Raw genomic sequence first — 21,658 nt, forward strand, 5'->3', positions numbered from 1 at the left:
TCAGTTTTGTTTAGAGATACAGCACGGAAACAGGCCCTTCGGCCCACCGGGTCCGCATCAACCAGCGATCCCTGCACATTTGCACTATCCTACTCACATAGCGGCAATTTACATTTAAACCAAACCAATTGACCTACAAACCTGTACGTCTTTGGAGTGCGGGAGGAAAACCTCGGAGAAAGCCGCGTGGACACGGGGAGAACGTATAAGCTCCGTACACACAGCACCCGTAGTCGAACCCGGGTCGCTCGCCCTGTAAGCGCTGTAATGCCCCTGCCCCACTTAGGAAACCTGAACGGAAACCTCTGGAGACTTTGCGCCCCACCCAAGTAGTCCGTGCGGTTCCCGGAGGTTTTGGTCAGTCTCCCTACCTACTTCCACTACCTGCAACCTCCGGCAACCACCTGCAACCTCCGGGAACCGCACGGAAACCTTGGGTGGGGCTCAAAGTCTCCAGAGGTTTCCGTTCAGGTTTCCTAAGTGGGACAGGGGCATTAGGCAGCAACTCTACCGCTGTGTCACAGTGACGCCTTAATGGATGAAAAACAGTAAATTGCGCATTGTGCCTTGAACAGAAATGCGGGAGAACATTTTGATTAAATACCGTTAACCCGAGTATGTGATTGAGAGTCCAGGACCAGAGGGCACAGCCTGAGAATAAAGGAATGTTTATTTAGAAAGGAGATGAGGAGGAATTTCTTTCGTCAGAAGGTGGTGAATCTGTGGAATTCATTGCCACAGGCGGCTGTGGAAGCAAATTCATTGGGTATTTTTAAGGTGGAGATTGATAGATTCTGGATTAGTTCGGGTGTCATGGGTTATGGGGAGAAGGGAGGAGAATGGGGTTGAGAGGGAAAGATCGCTCAGTCATGGTTAGGTCATAAGTGATTGTAGTAGAATTAGGCCATTCAGCCCATCAAGTCTACTCCGCCATTCAATCAGGGCTGATCTATCTCTCCATCCTGGTTGAATGGGGGAGTACATTTGATGGGTTGAATAGCTTTGTTCTGCTGCTATAAGCGCTCGAAGGGCCCAATGGCCTACTCCTACACCTATTGTCTATAACTTATGAACATGAGTTAAAGTGACTTAATTGTCAATGTTCTAGTAGGAACTTACATTAGCCTTTGTCCTCTCTTCAACATTCACTTTACCCTGGATCGGTGCGGCGGTCTATGTTGGCGCCGACTGATGGACGAGCGCGGACCACGTGGAAGTGAGGACGCCGCTGCCGGCGGAAGGAACAGCGGCGGACCCAGTGTGGGGGGACTGCCGTGAGAGAGGGGGAGGGGGGAGAACAAAGTGGGACCTGGCACGGGGCGACTGTGTAACTTTGTAACCGCCCTCTAGGTGGCGCCTATTTGCATACCTTGGGTACGCAAGCATACAATTTCACCGTGACTTGTTACATGTGACAATAAAGTTTTCATTCATTCATTCATTCATTCATTCATTCATTCATTCATTCATTCATTCATTCAGTTTTTCCTTCATTGTCTTATAGGCAAATGATGAATGCAAATTCAAATCTAGAGTTACCATCAGCCCTCATGGTAATTTTCTATAGGGCCAGAGACCCGTGATTAATCCTGACTACAGGTGCTGTCTGCGCGGAGTTTGTACATTCTCCTTGTGACTGCGTGGTCCAGTTTCCTCCCACATTCCAAAGACGGACAGGTTTGTAGGTTAATTGGCTTCGGTAAAATTGTAAATTGTCCCGAGCGTGTGTCGGGTAGTGTTAATGTGCGGGGATCGCTGGTCGGCGTGGACTAAGGTGGGACGAAGGACCCGTATCCGCGCTGTATCTCCAAACTAACATAAACTTGAAGCTCTGTGATAATCAAAACTAAAACTAAAGTGCTCTCGCAGCCAAACTCAATGTTCCATTCCACATCAACCTGCGACTGTGGGAAAGATAGACACAAAGTGCTGGAGTAACTCAGTGGGTCAGGCAGCATCTCTGGAGAGAAGGAATAGGTGGCGTTTTGGGTTGGGACCCTTCTACAGGCACTTCTGGGTCCTACTGCCACCTCCATCCCCTCCGACAAGGAACCTTAGTAACGATTCCTCTAAGTCTTGCCCTTCCAACTCTTCTATAAAAATTGTCCTCTCCCACTGTTGGGAATGGCTAATTATGAGAATTGGCACTTTGGTCAATTAGTTTCCTTCTTCAAACTAGATTCCATATTAAGTTGAGGCTTAGGTTTATTGAGGTACAGTAAGAAGCTCCGTGTTGCATGCTATCCACTCAACTCTGATAACACTGCATAGAAATACAATCAAGTCAAACTCAAGTACCATTGGTAGAACAAAGGGGAAGATATACTAGTGGCGAATATAGTTTGTGGCATTGTAGCACACCAAATCCATAGACAAAGTCCAATGTCCTGTTAGTACTGATCGTGGATGATCAGCCACTATCGCTGTGAATGGTGGTGCTGGCTCGAAGGGCAGAATGGCCTACTCCTGCACCTATTGTCTATTGTCCACATTGGGGTAGAGGTGAATTGGACAGTACCCTGGCTTAGGGTCCAGAAGCCTGATAACAGAGGGGGAAGAAGCTGTTCCTGAGTCTGGTGGTGTGTGCTGTCAAGCTATTGTGTCTTCTGCCCGACAGAAGGGGGTGGGAGGGGGGGGAGAGAAAGGGTAGGACTAGTTGTTGATTATGTTGGCTGCTTTTCCCAGGCAGCGTGAAGTGTAGATGGAGTCAATGGTGGGGAATCTGATCTGTGTGATGGACTGGGCTACATCTATAACTCTCTGCAGTCTGGGGCAGAGCTGTTCCCAAACCAAGGTTGCTATCATTCCTCCATCTACTGTACTTAGCAAGGTGAGCAATCCAAGCCATATCATCATATTACTGACATGTTGCTAAGTGATGAATCTGATAACGCAAACCTGGGTGGTTTTGCAGATAGTGAAGATGGCTGTGAAATGTTACAGCAGGATCTTGATCGATTGGCCAAAGTGGGCTGAAGAATGGTTGATGGAATTTAATGCAGAAAATTGTGAGGTGTTGCATTTCGGGGGGTCTAACATGGGCAAGACCTACACAGCGAATGGTAGGCCTCTGGGTGGCATAGTAGAGCAGAGGGATCTAGGTGCATGGTTCCTTGAAGGTCGAGTCGCAGGTAGATAAGGTGGTCAAAAAGGGTTTTGGCACATTGGCCTACATCAGTCAGAGTATTGAGTATAGAAGTTGGGAGGTCATGTTGCAGATGTATAAGACGTTGGTGAGGACTATTTTGAGTATTGTGTTAAGTTCCGGGCACCATGTTATAGGAAAGATGTTGTCAAGCTGGAAAGGGTACAGAGAAGATTTATGAGGGTGTTGCCAGGACTGGAGGGTGTGAGCTACAGGGAGGGGTTGAGCAGGCTGGGACTCTTTTCCTTGGAGTGCAGGAGGATGAGGGGTGATCTTATAGTGTATAAAATCATGAGAGGAATAGATCGTGTCGATGCATACAGTCTCTTGCCCAGAGTAATTGAATCAAGGACCAGAGGATATAGGTTTAAGATTGAGGGGAAAAGATTTAATAGGATCTTTTAGTAGGGTAACTTTAATAGGGTAACTTTTTCACACAAAGGGTGGTGGGTGTATGGAACACACTGCCAGAGGAGGTAGTTGAGGCAGGGACTATCGCAATGTTTAAGAAACTGTTAGACAGGTTATCATGGATAGGACAGGTTTGGAGGGATATGGGCCAAATGCGTGCAGGTGGATCAAGTGTAGCTGGGACATGTTGGCCGGCGTGGGCAGGTTGGGCAGGAGGGCCTGTTTCCACACTGTATCACTCTATGACACTATCATGGCTTGTACGGACTCATTCAGAATGACATTGCATAACCTAAATCCCATCTTCATTGTTATTGCGTGCAGTGTCATCCACAGCTCCCACCCTTTGCAAGCTCCACTAAATCTTTCCAAAGCTTTCTCAAGGTTTTCACTAATGTTCTTAAGGGCGTGTGTCTAATTCAAAGGTTATTTTATAATCCGTCCTTTTCGGAAATTTCCGTTGCTGTTGAGAAATAATTACTTGGTTGAAAAATCTGTGCAATTGTTATTTTTTTTAGTTTAACCATATAACCATATAACCATATAAAAATTACAGCACGGAAACAGGCCATCTCGGCCCTACAAGTCCGTGCCGAACAACTTTTTACCCTTAGTCCCACCTGCCTGCACTCATACCATAACCCTCCATTCCCTTCTCATCCACATGCCTATCCAATTTATTTTTAAATGATACCAACGAACCTGCCTCCACCACTTCCACTGGAAGCTCATTCCACACCGCTACCACTCTCTGAGTAAAGAAGTTCCCCCTCATGTTACCCCTAAACTTCTGTCCCTTAATTCCCAAGTCATGTCCTCTTGTTTGAATCTTCCCTATTTTCAAAGGGAAAAGCTTGTCCACATCAACTCTGTCTATCCCTCTCATCATTTTAAAGACCAGGTTTAGTTTAGAGATTCAGCGCGGAAACACCGGGTCCGCGCCGACCAGCGATCCCCACACATTAACACTATCCTACACCCACTAGGGACCGTTTTTTTACATTTACCAAGCCAATTAACCTACAAACCTGCACGTCATTGGAAACTGAAGATCTCGGAGAAAACCCACGCAGGTCACGGGGAGAACGTACAAACTCCGTACAGACAGCGCCCGTAGTCGGGATGGAACCCGGGTCTCCGGCGCTGCATTCGCTGTAAGGCAGCAACTCTACTCCTGCGCCACCGTGACCGCCCTTCATGGCAGGATAGGCAATGTGGCTCCCTCTGATTTTGTTTGGGAGCTGAATCGGAATCTGTTCAAGGAAGTCTTGGTTTCCTTCAGTGACATAAGTTTTTCACACAGAGAAATGGGTCTATGGAACGAGCTGCCGGAGGAGGTCGTTGAGGCAGAGGTTATCCCAATGTTTAGGAAACATTTACACAGGTACATGGATAGGACAGGTTTTGGAGGGATATGGGCCAAACGCAGGCTGGTGGGACTAGTGTAGATGGGACATGTTGGTCGGTGTATAACTTTGTTCTGCCCTGTATAACTTTGACTATGACTCTAACTTCTTTAAAGCACACGAAGCAACCATCTGAAAGTGATATTTGGGAAGGAACTGCAGATGCTGGTTTAAACAGCAGATAGACACAAAAAGCTGGAGTAACCCAGCAGTCCAGGCAGCATCCCTGGAGAGAAGGAATAGTGACGTTTCAGGTCGAGACCCTTCTTCAGAAATGTCTCCCATTCCTTTTCCCCAGAGATGCTGACTATCCTGCAGAGTAACTCCAGCTTTTTGCATCTATGTACAATATGGCATTGTTTGGAAGGCATTTTAAGAGAGTGCAGTATATAATCCTTGCACTACTCTGCTGTTTGGCATTTGTTGCTATATTTATTGCTGGACCCATCATTACCATGTATACTGTGACTTCCATGAACCTCAGGCCAACAAGGAACTTCTTTGCACCCTGGTGTATGTGACAACTGAATCTGAACTGTCTCCTCTGTTGCCTGGTTACGGGTGAAAACCATCAGAGGAGAACTTCTTCAAAGTAGGCGCAATTTGAGCAGATTTCTCAGTGGAGCAGCAGTTTGGGTCCCGACCCGAAACGTCGCCCATCCACGTCCTACTGCCTGACCCGCTGAGTTACTCCATCACACTGTGTTCCACACGAGGGTCCAGCATCTGCAGTTCCTTGTACCTCCTTGTGGGGTGGGAGATTGCAACCTTCACGTGGTTCACCCTATTTCGACAAATAGACAATAGACAATAGGTGCAGGAGTAGGCCATTTGGCCCTTCGAGCCTGCACCGCCATTCAATGTGATCATCCCCAATCAGTAACCCGTTCCTGCCTTCTCCCCATATCTCCTGACTCTGCTATTTTTAAGAGCCCTATCCAGCTCTCTCTTGAAAGTATCCAGAGAACCTGCCTCCACCGCCCTCTGAGGCAGAGAATTCCACAGACTCACCACTCTCTGTGAAAAAAAGTGTTTTCTCGTCTCCATTCTAAATGGCTTACTTAAACTTATTCTTAAACTGTGGCCCCTGGTTCTGGACTCCCCCAACATCGGGAACATGTTTCCTGCCTCTAGTGCGTCCAAGCCCTTAACAATCTTATATGTTTCAATGAGATACCCTCTCATCCTTCTAAACTACAGAGTGTACAAGCCCAGCTGCTCCATTCTCTCAGCATATGACAGTCCCGCCATCCCGGGAATTAACCTTGTAAACCTACGCTGCACTCCCTCAATAGCAAGAATGTCCCTCCTCAAATGCAATCAACCTGGCGTGCACAAATAGAAGATCAAACAGAACAAGTTGTCTTACAACCTTAGGCTGTGCACGCCATACGCAAGAAGAAGAAGTGCTTCCTTGTATGTCCCAGTAATGAGGAGGGATAAGGACAGCTAGGTAAGGGGGCCGTGGGTGACCAAGGAAGTTGAAAACCTGGTCTTGTGTCTCCATGGAGTTTGTTTCCTGATTGACCTGTGGCCAAAGGTGTTCTTTTGCAAGTAAGATCAGAGTCACGAACACAAAACGATAAAATTAAAGGCTCTTTATCTGAATGCATGTAGCATTTGTAACCAGGGTAGATGGGTTGCCTGAGGAGATGGGTTGAATAATGGTCTCAACCCTAAACATCACCGATCCATGCCTGTACCCCTGAGTTACTCCGGTACATTGCGTCTTTTTTTAATTGTAAACCAGCATCTGCAGTTCCTTGCATCTCCTCTGACTGCCGACCCTATCAATGCATCCACACACTCCAAAGATGTATAGATTTGTAGGTTAATGGGCTTGGTGTAAATGTAAAATTGGCCCTAGTGTGTGTAGGGTAGTGTTAGTGAGCGGGGATCGCTGGTCGGCTCGGACTCGGTGGGCCGAAGGGCCTGTATCTGTGCTGTATCTCCAAACTAAACTAAACGAAATAGCTACGTATTACATATTATTCCTGTCACATACATACCCACACTATTTATAAGATGCTAGAACTCGAAAATTATGCAAATAAACTCTAAAAATTCAAATGATCTACACACTTTATTTAATGTCTTCAATTTCATGCCAATAGTTTGGACAGCTATGCAAAGCAAGGCTTGTTGTGGTGCTGTATAGGTGCTATTGAATGAATGCATGAAGATAAATTCAAAGATAATTCCCTGTGTGTGTGAATGACATGCATTGTTGAGAAACTGTGGGACCTTTCTTCTGATCACCAATCCCCAGTCTGAGCTGGCACAGTGGTAGAGTTGCTGCCTCACAGCGCCAAAGACCCGGGTTCAATCCTGACTACGGGTGCTGTCTGTACGGAGTTTGTACATTCTCTCTGTGACCGAGTGGGTTTTCTCTGGGTGCTCCGGTTTCCCCCCCACACTCCAAAGACGTGCAGGTTTGTAGGTTAATGAACTTCTGTAAATTGGCACTAATGTGTAGGACATAGAGCTAGTCTACGGGTGATCGATGGTCTAGCGTGGACACGGTGGGCCGAAGAGCCTGCTCCCATGCTGGCTCTCTAAGTTAAGCTAAGATAAGCTAAGTTAATCTTCCAATCACACCCTCTCCACTTTTTACTGCACACTTGTAAATAAACTAAACAAACTGATATTGAAACTTGTATCCACCTATCACTTGCCAGACTTTATCCTTCTCCCACCTCTCTTCCTTCTCTCCCCCCCCCCCCCCACTACAATCAGTCTGAAGAAGGGTCCCGACCCGAAACATCACCTATCCACGTCCTCCAGAGATGCTGCCTGGCCCGCTGAGTTATTCCAGAACTTTGTGTATTTTTTGTTTGTGAACCTGTTTCGGCAGTTCCTTGTCATAAGGTTCGTATGGTCAAAAGTGATAGGAGTAGAATTAGGCCATTCGGCCCATCAAGTCTACTCTGCCATTCAATCATGGCTGATCTATCTCTCTCCCTCCGAACCCCTCGGACACCTGTACTAATACACCTGTACTAATACACCTGTACTAATACACCTGTACTTGTGTCTGCTTCATATTTAGTCGCTTTTGATAGCAGATGAGAGTCGGGGGAGGGGCACTGGTGAGGGGGGGGGGGGGAGCAGGGGGGTGGGTGCGGGGTGGGTGCGAGATGTATCCCAATTTAACATCTTATCAGAGAGCATCCTTCAATATTACACTGTAGTCATTTGGGTGAATCCTGCTCTCGTCTCTCTAAGGGGGAGGGAAGGAATTGAACCTACAATCTGCTGACACCGACCGACTGCCCGAGACACAGCTGCCACCATATGTTTAACATCAATCCACTTGTTGGAGCAGCTAATGGCCGTACGATGACTTTGAGACAGATGGATATCTCCATTCTGTGCCCAGCTCGCCAAACCTCTCTCTGCCAAACCTTTCCCAAAACAGCCAACGTCTGAATTTATGCAGTAATTGACAAGTCATTGACATATACTCCTTCTACAGAAAATGTAAAGCAAAATCCCGACTTATATTCTGAAGTCGCCGAAGATAGGCACAAAATGCTGGAGTAACTCAGCGGGACAGGCAGCATAAAGAGGACATGACTTGAGAATTAAGGGACAGATGTTTAGGGGTAACATGAGGGAGAACTTCTTTACTCAGAGAGTGGTGGCTGTGTGGAATGAGCTTCCAGTGGAGGTGGTGGTGGCAGGTTCGATTTTATCATTTAAAAAAAATAAATTGGATAGGTATATGGATGGGAAAGGAATGGAGGGTTATGGTCTGAGTGCAGGTAGATGGGACTAGGGGAGAATACGTTTTTGGCACGGACTAGAAGGGCCGAGATGGCCTGTTTCCGTGCTGTAATTGTTATATGGTTATATGGTTATCTCTGGAGAGAAGGAATGGGTGATGTTTCGGGTAGAGACCCTTCTTCTAACCCGACCCAGAAACGTCACCCATTCCTTCTCTCCAGAGATGTTGCCTGTCCCGCTGAGTTTCTCCAACATTTCGTGTCTATCTTTGGTTTAAAACCAACATTTGCAGCTCCTTCCTACACATTGGTGTAGGTGGGACATTTTGGGCCGAAGGGCCTGTTTCCACACTGCACGAAGGGTGGTGAATCTGTGGAATTCTTTGCCACAGAAGGCTGTGGAGGCCAAGTCAGTGGATATTTTGAAGGCAGAGATAGATAGGTTTTTGATTGGTACGGGTGTCAGAGGTTACGGGGAGGAGGCAGGAGAATGGGGTTAGGACGGGGAGATAGATCAGCCATGATTGAATGGCGGAGTGGACTTGATGGGCCGAATGGCCTAATTCTACTCCTATCACATGAACTTATGACTGTGACTCTTTGACTCTCCCTATAGCTCAGGCCCTCAAGTCCTGACAAGATGCACAGGAACAGTGAAGTATTAGCACAATGGAATAACATGCTTGCGGCAACATCACAGGTAGTTTGACTCAGACAAACGAGAACACTTCAGCCCATCGTGTATCATCAAAGGGATCACCACCTTGGCACTGTTCACCCCAGCAGGCCAAACCATGTTCCCACCTGTTCAGCTGCCTGACAAAAAAAAAACAATCTCTTGGTTTTAACATCTGCCGAAACGGGTCTCGACCCGAAACGTCACCCACCTATTCCTTCTGTCCAGGGACGCTGCCTGACCCGCTGAGTTACTCCAGCTTTTTGTGTGTCTATCCATTCTAGTTGAACTCGCTGTGCCGCCCTTGGCTAGCAATTTATCACTAAACTAAACCAATCTAATCTAAACTAAACAAAACACTCTTGAAAACACTCTAGGAAACATTGCAGATCTGTAGAGTTGCATTAAAGTACCTGATTTAAAATCCTTAACAATACTTTTGAATGCATTTTAAGTTGATGCAATCTGGGGAGATGTACATGGGGCTCACATTTGCAGTGTGCAAATTAGTCTCATTCAGCATCAGAATTTCAACTTTTTTTTCTCCCATTCGCATTGAAAACACATAACTGGCAGCAGATATTAGCAGCCCCTAGTCCAGACTAGTCTATTTGTTTTCATTTTGCCTTTCATTCCCTTTTCAATTACCTGATCTTAATTACTTCCTCCTTACAGGATCGACAGACTGTGCTTGGATTTCAGCACCTACCAAGATTAAACAGGCCCCCTCTTCAATGCTGTTTACTTGGAGATCAGTGATGAGCTTCGGCTCGGAGGAAGCGGCTATTGTTTCTTTTGATTCCCATGGGAAAGTTGCTGGGCTTTTGAAAGCGCTCCAGCATAACCACGGTGTTTGGACATCGGTGTCACAAGTGACACGGCTTCGGCTGGTATCGAATCAATCTTGCCCGCGGATTTGGAAGTCACGCTTAAAATTTAATGGGAACAACATTGTAGCGGGTTGCCAGTGAAGACCCCGTGGGGGTCAGCTAGGAAGATATACTCTCACATGAAGCAAATTGCTCCATTGAATGTCACTTGGGTAAAAGGGCTGCCAAAAAAAAAAAGAAAAAAAAAAAAGATTTTTTAAGGGCGTCACGGTGGCAAAGTTGCTGCCTCTCAGCGCCAGAGACCCGGGTTCGATCCTGACCATGGGTACTGTCTGTTCGGATTTTGTACGTTCTCCCCGCGCCCAGCGTGGGTTTCCTACCGGGTGCTCCGGTTTCCTCCCACACTCCAAAGACGTGCAGGTTTGTAGCTTAATTGGCTTAGGTAAAGTTGTAAAATTGTCAAACGGTGTGTGTGTCGGATGGTGTTAGTGTGTGGGGGTCGCTGGTCGGCACGGACTCGGTGGGCAGAAGGGCCTGTTTCCTCGATGTATCTCTCAACTGAAAAAAGGGGAGAAGTCTAACTTTGTAGAATAAGGTTTTGTGTTTTAAATGAACACTTGACAACAGCTGTTAAGAGAATTTAGCAGCTAGTTTTGGTCATAAATGGTCAGATATTTACTGACGTTAGACTTACTGATTGGGGATGATCAGCCATGATCACATTGAATGGCGGTGCTGGCTCGAAGGGCCTAATGGCCTACTTCTGCACCTATTGTCTATTAAAACTTTAGAGATACAGTGGGGAAAAAGGCCCTTCTGCCCATCGAGGCTGTGCCGACCACATTCACCCTATTCACTTGCACTATCCTACTACACACAGCAGGGACAATTTCCAGTTTATAGAAGCCAAAACCTGTAGGAGTGTGGGAGGAAACCGGAGCACCCGGAGAAAACCCACATGGTCACAGGGAGAACGTACAAACTCCGTACAGACAGCACCCATAGTCAGGATCGAACCCGGCGCTGTAAGGCAGCAGCAACTCTACCGCTGCACCACCGTGATGCCGAATTTGTAGAATACCCTTCGGTGCTTAAAAGTTTGTTCATTTTATGAATGCAAAGCTTTTTTATTTTAAAGTAACACTTTGCAAGAGCTGTTAAGAAAATGTAGCAGCTAGTTTTGATCATGAACAGTTAGATATTCACTTGGATCCATGATGTTATTTTGTCGCCTGTCCCACTGTACGAGGTAATTGAAGAGTTCTCCCGTGTTTTCCCCTGATTCGAACTCGGAGGATGTCCGTTGCGGGTCCGTAGGAGTTCGTGGATGTCTCGTAGCGGCTCGCACGAGTAAAAAGTAACAATTTGGATGGACCCCGACCTGAAATGTCACCCATCATTTCTCTCCATAGATGCTGCCTGACCTGCCGAGTTTCTCCAGTGCGTTGTGTCTAAATTGGCCGTGTACGAAGTAGTTGACGTTGGAACGATTGGAAATAGAGCTGAATAAAAGTTATGTCACTCCGTTTGGAGGAAGGTACAGTGTGTGTGTGTGTGTTTTGTTTTAGTCAGTAGCATGTGGGCGGTCGGGTCCTTAGCTCTAACAAGAATAACTAAATAATAATAATAATAATGGATGGGATTTATAAAGCGCCTTTCTAGAATACTCAAGGCGCTTTACATCGCATTATTCATTCACTCCTCAGTCACACTCGGTGGCGGTGAGCTACTTCTGTAGCCACAGCTGCCCTGGGGCAGACTGACGGAAGCGTGGCTGCCAATCTGCGCCTACGGCCCCTCCGACCACCACCAATCACTCACACACATTCACACGCAGGCAAAGGTGGGTGAAGTGTCTTGCCCAAGGACACAACGACAGTATGCACTCCAAGCGGGATTCGAACCGGCTACCTTCCGGTCGCCAGCCGAACACTTAGCCCATTGTGCCATCTGTCGTCCGATAGGGCGGCACGGTGGCGCAACGGTAGAGTTGCTGCCTCGCAGCCCCAGAGACATGGGTGCTGTCTGTACGGAGTTTGTACGCTCTCCCCGTGGCCTACGTGGGTTTTCTCCGGGTGCTCCGGTTTCCTCCCACACTCCGAAGACGTACTGGTTTGTTAGTCTAATTGGCTGGGTAAAATCGGAAATTGTCCCGAGTGTGTGTGTCGGATAGTGTAGGAGTGCTGGGATCGCTGGTTGGTTGGCATGGACTCGGTGGGCCGAAGGGCCTCTGTATCGCTAAACTGAATTAAAAAAAAATCTCAAAACTAAATAGCAAGGAAGGCCTACAAATCATGGTCCTATAAGAGCAAGCTGTGATTGTCAAGCACCCTAGTGTGTGTGGATTTCGACAGTTAGCAGTCTGCTGTAGTGCGGTAAATGTGCCTTTAAGTCTTACATTGGCCATTACATATTTTAAAGGTGAACGGTGTCTATGGGGAATGAGACAGATGTGCAAATCTATTGCTACATTTTTCCATTTATTTCATAATAACCTTTACGTTCTCCAGTAACAGCCCCGCACAATGGGCCCAATGTTTTACTCACAAGCAAAAACTGAACCATCCCAAAATAATTAACTTTCACACACAAGTCTCAACCAATCTATTCAAGAGACACATTTAACCAGCTTGTGTAGGAAGGGAACTGCAGATGCTGGTCTAAACCGAAGATAAGACACAAAATGCTGGAGTGACTCAATAGGACTGGCAGCGACTCTGGAGAGAAGGCATGGGTGACGTTTCGGGTGGAGACCCTTCTTCAGAGTTCTTCCATCTGCCATCTCATCAGCTTCATCAGTAGAGCTGTTCAACAGATTGAATGGTGCTACTAACTTGACATGAAGCGATGGGGGGTGTGACCACATGGTGTAGGGTGATGGTCGTGGGCAAGGTTTTGACCCTTTCCTACCTCCATTCCCCCCATCCTCCACTTTCAGTCTGAAGAAGGGTCTCGGCCCGAAAAGTCACCCATCCTTTTTCTCAAGATTCAAGATTCAAGAGAGTTTATTGTCATGTGTCCCTGATAGGACAATGAAATTCTTGCTTTGCTTCAGCACACAGAACATAGTAGGCATTGACTACAGAACAGATCAGTGTGTCCATATACCATTATATAAATATATACACACATGAATAAATAAACTGATAAAGTGCAAATAAACAGATAATGGGCTATTAATGTTCAGAGTTTTGTCCGAGCCGAGTTTAATAGCCTGATGGCTGTGGGGAAGTAGCTATTCCTGAACCTGGTCGTAGCAGTTTTCTCCGGAGATGCTGCCTGACCCGCAGAGTTACTCCAGCACTTTGTGTCTATCTTCGGTGTAAACTGGCATCTGCAGTTCCTAGGTACACCATCTAACCCGAGGAGTTCACGTGAAAAATTTACAATGGAGAACTGGCGCAATTAGCCTTGATAAGAATAAGCGCCCAGTAGAATTATCACGTGGGATAAACCACTTAAGAAATAATCGCCCTGAATCATCTCTGGTGATGGCTGATGGCTTGTTATAATGTTCATTGTTGAGTTCCCTTGTTGGATTTGTGAGGGGGTTAATGTATTTTCAGTTTTGTCGTTCACCATTGTAAACACAACATCGCATAGCTTCACGTTTCGTTGGTTAGTCAAGTTAATGACACTAATTACCCTCCACCCATGCCCTTGGTTAAACCCCTCCTTCCCCCACCCTGACCAAACTGACCTTTTAAACTAATCCTTTAACTGGAAGTGAATCCTTAAGGGTCAGTTAATTCTGAGACCAGATGTGTCTTGGAAGTGACAGAATTAGGATCGACCTCCAACCTGCGGATTTCACCATCGAGGAGCTCGCAGTCTTGGGTAGAGACCGATGTCAGGAAGCTTCAAACGACACAGAGGGTTTTGACCAGCCCCGACCCGGGGTCCGGTCGCCCGGCGCGGGGGAGATGAGATTCCCCCCCGATGCAGGAGCTTGATCGCCCTGAAGCGAGGGCCCAAACGCTGCCGGCTACGGGACCCAAGATCGCCCCGTCAACGGAGGGCTCAAGGTCCCGCACCGCGGGAGAACAAAGAAGGGAAGAAACATAGAAACATAGAAAATAGGTGCAGGAGTAGGCCATTCGGCCCTTCGAGCCTGCACCGCCATTCGATTTGATCATGGCTGATCATCCAACTCAGTATCCTGTACCTGCCTTCTCTCCATACCCCCTGATCCCTTTAGCCACAAGGGTCACATCTAACTCCCTCTTAAATATAGCCAATGAACTGGCCTCAACTACCTTCTGTGGCAGAGAGTTCCAGAGATTCACCACTCTCTGTGTGAAAAATGTTTTTCTTATCTCGGTCCTAAAGGATTTCCCCCTTATCCTTAAACTGTGACCCCTTGTCCTGGACTTCCCCCAACATCGGGGACAATCTTCCTGCATCTCGCCTGTCCAACCCCTTAAGAATTTTGTAAGTTTCTATAAGATCCCCTCTCAATCTTCTAAATTCTAGCGAGTACAAGCCGAGTCTATCCAGTCTTTCTTCATATGAAAGTCCTGACATCCCAGGAATCAGGAAGAGATTGAACTTTTTTTCACCCTCCATCACAGTGAGGAATGTGGACGAGTCATTGTGGTGGATGTTCATGTTAAAGTGTATTTTGTGTGTTCTTCCGCTTTTTATTGCTATGACTGTACGGCAAATCAAATTAATAAAGTATTATTATGATTATAAATATGATGACACTTTGGTTTGGTTACATTTGGAGTATCATGCACAGTTTTGATTGCCTGATTGCGGGAAGGATGAGGCAGCTTTGGAGATGGTGCAGGTGGGATTTGCTACATTTCTGTCTTGATTAGACGTATTAGCTATGAAGAGAGATTGGACAAACCCAGTGTGAAGAAAGCAACTTTTCTAAAGATAGCCACACAACGCTGGTGTAACTCAGCGGGCCAGGCAGCATCTCTGGGGAGAAGGAATGGGTGACATTTCGGGTCGAGAACCTTCTTCAGACTGACGTCAGCGGGGAGGGAGATGGATAGATAAGGAAGTGAAAGGTGTGAAAACAGGGCAAAGGGAATGGAGATCAAGGCAAATGTAGAATAGGTCATTGGTAGACAAAAATGCTGGAGAAACTCAGCGGGTGAGGCAGCATCTATGGAGTGAAGGAGGAGTATTTCACTTGGGGACACTCGTAAATTGGAGGAGCAACACTTAATTTTTCACTTGGGCAGTTTGCACCCCAGCGGTATGAACATTGACTTCTCTAATTACAGGTAGTCCTTACTTTCTCCTCCCCTTCTCAGCTCTCCCTGAGTCCACTGGCTCCACCTCTTCCTTTCTTCCTCCCGCTCCCCCCCCCCCCCACCCCCCACCCTCATATCAGTCTGAAGAAGGGATTTGACCCGAAATGTTGCCTATTCCTTCGCTCCATAGATGCTGCCTCACCCACTGAGTTCTTCCATCTTCCATCTCACCAGCTTCATCAATAGAGCTGTTCAACAGATTGAATGGTGCTACTAACTTGGCATGAAGCGATGGGGGGTGTGATCACATGGTGTAGGGTGATGGTCGTGGGCAAGGTTTTGACCCTTTCCTACCTCCATTCCCCCCTCCTCCACTTTCAGTCTGAAGAAGGGTCTCGGCCCGAAAAGTCACCCATCCTTTTCCTCAAGATTCAAGATTCAAGAGAGTTTATTGTCATGTGTCCCTGATAGGACAATGAAATTCTTGCTTTGCTTCAGCACAACAGAACATAGTAGGCATTGACTACAGAACAGATCAGTGTGCCCATATACCATTATATAAATATATACACACATGAATAAATAAACTGATAAAGTGCAAATAAACAGATAATGGGCTATTAATGTTCAGAGTTTTGTCCGAGCCGAGTTTAATAGACTGATGGCTGTGGGGAAGTAGCTATTCCTGAACCTGGTCGTAGCAGTTTTCTCCGGAGATGCTGCCTGACCCGCAGAGTGACTCCAGCACTTTGTGTCTATCTTCGGTGTAAACTGGCATCTGCAGTTCCTAGCTACACCATCTAACCCGAGGAGTTCACGTGAAAAATTGACAACGGCTACATTCTACTGCATTTTTATCTACCTTCGATTTTCCAGCATCTGCAGTTCCTTCTTAAACATAGAATAGATCATTGTTAGCTGGGAGAAGGTAACAACAAAGCAAACAGAGATAAAATGTAGTCGGAGACAGTGAAGCTGGTGGGAGAACTGGGAAGGGGGAGGGATGGAGAGAGAGGGAAAGCACGGGCTATTTGAAGTTAGAGAAGTCAATGTTCATACCACTGGGGTGTAAACTGCCCAAGCAAAATATGAGGTGCTGTTCCTCCAATTTGCACTGGGCCTCACTCTGACATCTCTACACCCTTTCTAACGACAACATCTTTACTAGAACATGATGTCCAGAACTGAACACAATACTCTAGTTTAACTTGGCATCATGTTCGGCACGGGCACTGTGGGCCGAATGGACTGTCCCTGTGCTGTGTTCTAGGTATTCTATGTTCTAACAGAAGGAGCCATTTGGCCCATCTTTCCCATGTCAGCCTTTCAGAAAGTTGTTCAAAGATGCCACTTCCCCCAAAGCCTTGAAGACAAAACCTCTCATGTAATTAATCAAATTACCTCATTAAAGTTACTATTGGTTCTCCTCCTGTCTCCTATTTCTTTGCAAATGCTGAAAAAATTGTCTTCGTTTTAAGTATTTTTGACCAATTACCGAGGGTGTCACGGTGGCGCAGCGGTAGAGTTGCTGCCTCACCGCGCCAGGGACAGCCTGGTTCGATCCCGACTACGGGTGCTGTCTGTGCGGAGTTTGTACGTTCTCCCCGTGACCTGCGTGGGTTTTCTCCGGGCGCTCCAGTTTCCTCCCACGCTCCAAAGACGTGCAGGTTTGTAGGTTAATTGGGTTTCGATAAAATGGTAAATCGTCCCTAGTGCGAGTTAGTGTGAGGGGGAGATCGCTGGCCGGCGCGGACTCGGTGGGTCGAAGGCCCCGCGTCCTCACTGTGTCTCTAAAAGTTAAAAAAAGCCTAAAACTAACAACCTTAAGTCTGTCTCCGCTGGTTATTCCCTGCCCCCCATCTTGCGAGTTGAAACAGCTTCTGTTCATTTACTTGAAAATTTTTTTTTTTAAAACAGTATTTAAAATATTTCCAAGAGCAAAGTGCTTTAATCTGGTTGTGGGTTCGAAAAAAGCTTTTATTTAAACCGCACATTGTGTGTTCCCAACATACCCCAAAGTGCCTCCAAAGCCAATAGATTATTCTTGAAGTGAAGTCTCTGCTTTTTTCACAAGGTTTACCGTTGTATTCCAACCTTTTAGAATACCACCAAGTGTTCAGATTTTTTATTAATTTAAAAGGATGACATCACCCTGAGCATAATTATGGTTGCACTTAGCATCATTTACATGCTTCATTTCAATTAATTTATTGCGGAAACCTGTTGAATGTTTAACATCAAAGCGTGCCACTAAATACCAGGCACCCAACGAGAGTGTTATGGTTAGACTGGTTTGTTGCGAGCAAAATGCCTGCTAAAGATAGACACAAAGTGCTGGAGGAACTCAGAGGGTTAGGCAGCATCTCTGGTGGAAAAGGATTTTCCCGATTTTTCGGGTGGAGACCCTTCATCAGCCTAACGTCTGAGTCTGAAGAAGGTTCCCAGCCCAAAACGTCACCCATCCATTTTCCTCAGAGATACAGCCTGAGTTACTCCAGCATTTTGTGTCCATAGAAACATAGAAAATAGGTGCAGGAGGAGGCCATTCGGCCCTTCAAGCCAGCACCGCCATTCATTGCGATCATGGCTGATCGTCCCCAATCAATAACCCGTGCCTGCCTTCTCCCCATATCCCTTGATTCCACTAGCCCCTAGAGCTCTATCTAACTCTCTCTTAAATCCATCCAGTGACTTGGCCTCCACTGCCCTCTGTGGCAGGGAATTCCACAAATGGTATAAACCTGCATCTGTAGTTCCTTATTTCTAAAACATTTCTGAAGATATAACACGGAATAAAGGCACAAAGTGCTAAAGTAACCCAGTGGGACAGGCAGCATCGCTGGGGGGAAAGGATGGGTGACATTTCGGGTCGGGTCCCTTCTTCAGACTGAGGTAAGAGTCCCGACTCATAGCGTCAATCATCTGTTTTCTCCAGAGATGCTGCCTGATCCATCGAGTTACTCCAGCACTTTGTGTCTATGTTTGGCATAAACCAGCATCTGCAGTTCCTTGGTTCTAAAACTTCTGCTCAGATATGATAGGGAATAAAAACAGGAGATGCAATTATTCAGGAGGTTAGACAGCATCTGAGAAGCATGAAGCAGAAGCAGTGACTTCTATGGAATTAGAAATATTTTGATGAAAGGGTATTGATCTGAAATGTTAACCCTGTTTCTGTCGCTGCAAAGCTATTTATTTTTCTATTGGATTTCTAGCATCTGTTGTTTTTGATTTTCATAAGTTCATAAACGATAGGAGCAGAATTAGGCCATTCGGCCCATCAAGTCTACTCTGCCATTCAATCATGGCAGATCTAAATTTACCTCTCAATCCCGTTGTCCCCATAACCCCTGACACTTGTACTAATCAAGAATCTATCTATCTCTGTTTTATATACATGCAAAATATCCATTGACTTGGCATGTGTACCTTCCCCTTTGCTCTGCCTATTGTACTGAGATCAGTTTGATTACATTTACGGATAGTATTATCTGATCTGTTTGGATAGCGTGGAAAACAAAGCATTGGATTGTAGCTTGTTAGATGTAACAATATTCAATCTAAACCTAAGATTAAACCTAAAATACACAAAACAAAGATATAGGAGCCTGAAAATGGTAATGTCCAGGTTATTCTTTCATGTATGTATGTATGTATGTATGTATGTATGTATGTATGTATGTATGTATGTATGTATGTATGTATGTATGTACGTACGTACGTACGTACGTACGTATGTATGTATGTATGTATGTATGTATGTATGTGTGTGTGTGTGTGTGTATGTATGTATGTATGTATGTATGTATGTATGTATGTATGTATGTATGTATGTATGTATGTATGTATGTATGTGTGTGTGTGTATGTATGTATGTATGTATGTATGTGCATGTGTATGTGTGTATGTGTGTATGTATGTATGTATGTATGTATGTATGTATGTATGTATGTATGTATGTATGTATGTATGTATGTATGTATGTATGTATGTATGCATGTGTGTGTATGTATCTTGTTTACAGAATACTATGTTTACATATCCTGTTCTGTCTGGGACATGTGACAATGAAACAGCGTTGCCCCACTGAATCCTCACCGCCCATCGCACTAGTTCTGTGCTATCCCACTTTCGTATCCATTCCACACACACTGAGGGCAATGTACAGAGCCCAATGAAACCGGAGCAGTCACATGCACAACATGCAAACTCCACACAGACAGCACCCGAGGTCAGGATCGAACCCGGCTTTCTGGCTCCTGTGAGGCAGCAGCTCTACCAGCTACGCCACTGTGCCGCTGGATGTTTAAGAAGCTAAAGTCACTGAGTTACTCCAGCCTTTTGTGTCTATCTTCGGTGTAAACCAGCATCTGCAGTTCCTTCCTAATCAAAGTGGCAGCGATGGATAAAACCGTAATAGTGTGCTTGCAGCGAGAGGAAAACTCGGTCATTTTGCTCCCCTTAGGACGTTTTGACTTTCACAACACTCGGATATTTCTTTATTTGCCGTAGCTTTGCATACTCCTTGTTCCCAAAATCCCAGCAATGCAAATGAGTTATGCATTTGGCAGGGTAAAAAAAACTGTCTTTGTGGTGGGTGTGGATTACGTCTGTTGCTGTAATGCAAATGCTTCCACCAATTCTTGGTCCCAACCTACCATCCACCTCATTGGAGACCCTCAGACCAATTGGACTTTACCTTGCACTAGATAAGGGAAGGAACAAAGGAGGTACCTGGCATGGGGGGGAACTCCATGAGGGATGGGGGAGGCAAGAGTCAAGTCAAGAGAGTTTATTGCCATATGTCCCAGATAGGACAATGAAATTCTTGCTTGCTGCAGCACAACAGAATACGTAAACATAATACATAACGGGAGAAAAAATAGTTCAGTGTGTGAATGTACACATGCACACATACTCAATAAATAAACACATATAGTGCAATAATAATAATAATAGTCTCTTGCAGTTTGGAGCATATTTGTTGTGTTTAATAGCCTGATGGCCGTAGGGAAGAAGCTGTTCCTGAACCTGGACGTTACAGTTTTCAGGCTCCTGTACCTTCTTCCCGATGGCAACGGAGAGATGAGAGTGTGGCCAGGATGGTGTGGGTCTTTGATGATGTTGGCTGCCTTTTTGAGGCAGCGTGTTCGATAGATCCCTTCGATGGTGGGGAGGTCAGAGCCGGTGATGGACTGGGCAAGCGGTCACAACTTTCTGCAGTCTTTTCCGCTCTCCAGGACGCTCAAGTTGCCGAACCAAGCCACGATGTGATCGGTCAGCATGCTCTCTACCATGCACCTGTAGAAGTTTGAGAGAATCCTCTTTGACATACCGAATCTCCGTAGTCTTCTCAGGAAGTAGAGGCGTTGATGTGTCTTCTTTATAATTAGATCCGTGTGCTGGGTCCAGGAAAGATCTTCGGCCAGGAATTTGAAGTTTTTGACCCTCTCCGCCATTTGTAACTTTGTAAGCGCACTTTATGGCCGCCTATTTGCATACCTTGAGTGTGTAAGCAAAGAATTCCACCGTGACTTGTCACATGTGATAATGAAGTATTCAATTCAATTCAATTCACTAAACACTGTTCTCTTTATCCTGCACTTGATTGTAATCACAGAATCATGTACAGTCTTTCCGCTGACAGGATAGCGAACAACAAAAAAGCTTCACACTGTACCTCGGTACAACTGCCACTAATAAACCAAACTAAAACCATGTTAACCTTTCGGTCTAGATTTCATAAATTAAACTAATGATAAACTAAACTTAACTAATTGTGGCACCACTCTGAGACAAAAAGAAAAGCCTTTTGAGATTGAACAATTAAAATGATCGAGCTTCCAGGAGAATTAAAATAGCTTCTCCTTACGACGACAGATGGCACAATGGGCTAAGTGTTCGGCTGGCAACCGGAAGGTAGCTGGTTCGAATCCCGCTTGGAGTGCATACTATCGTTGTGTCCTTGGGCAAGACACTTCACCCACCTTTGCCTGTGTGTGTCCTTGGGCAAGACACTTCATCCACCTTTGCCTGTGTGTGTGGATGTAATTATGTGAAGCACTTTGGGGTCAATGCAAGTTGACTAAAAATGTGCTATATAAATAAAGAAATTTAATTTAAATTTATAAATTGTCATTTGCAGGTCATCTCCAAGTTGTAATACCCAATGCATGGACACCCACTATATGTGAACAAGCTCCCATAGTAATGTTAAACTCAAAAGTCCAATGTGCATGCATATGTTTGCTCCTA

The sequence above is a fragment of the Amblyraja radiata genome, chromosome 20 (genome assembly GCF_010909765.2).
Source record: "Amblyraja radiata isolate CabotCenter1 chromosome 20, sAmbRad1.1.pri, whole genome shotgun sequence".
NCBI classification, from domain to species: Eukaryota; Metazoa; Chordata; class Chondrichthyes; order Rajiformes; family Rajidae; genus Amblyraja; species Amblyraja radiata.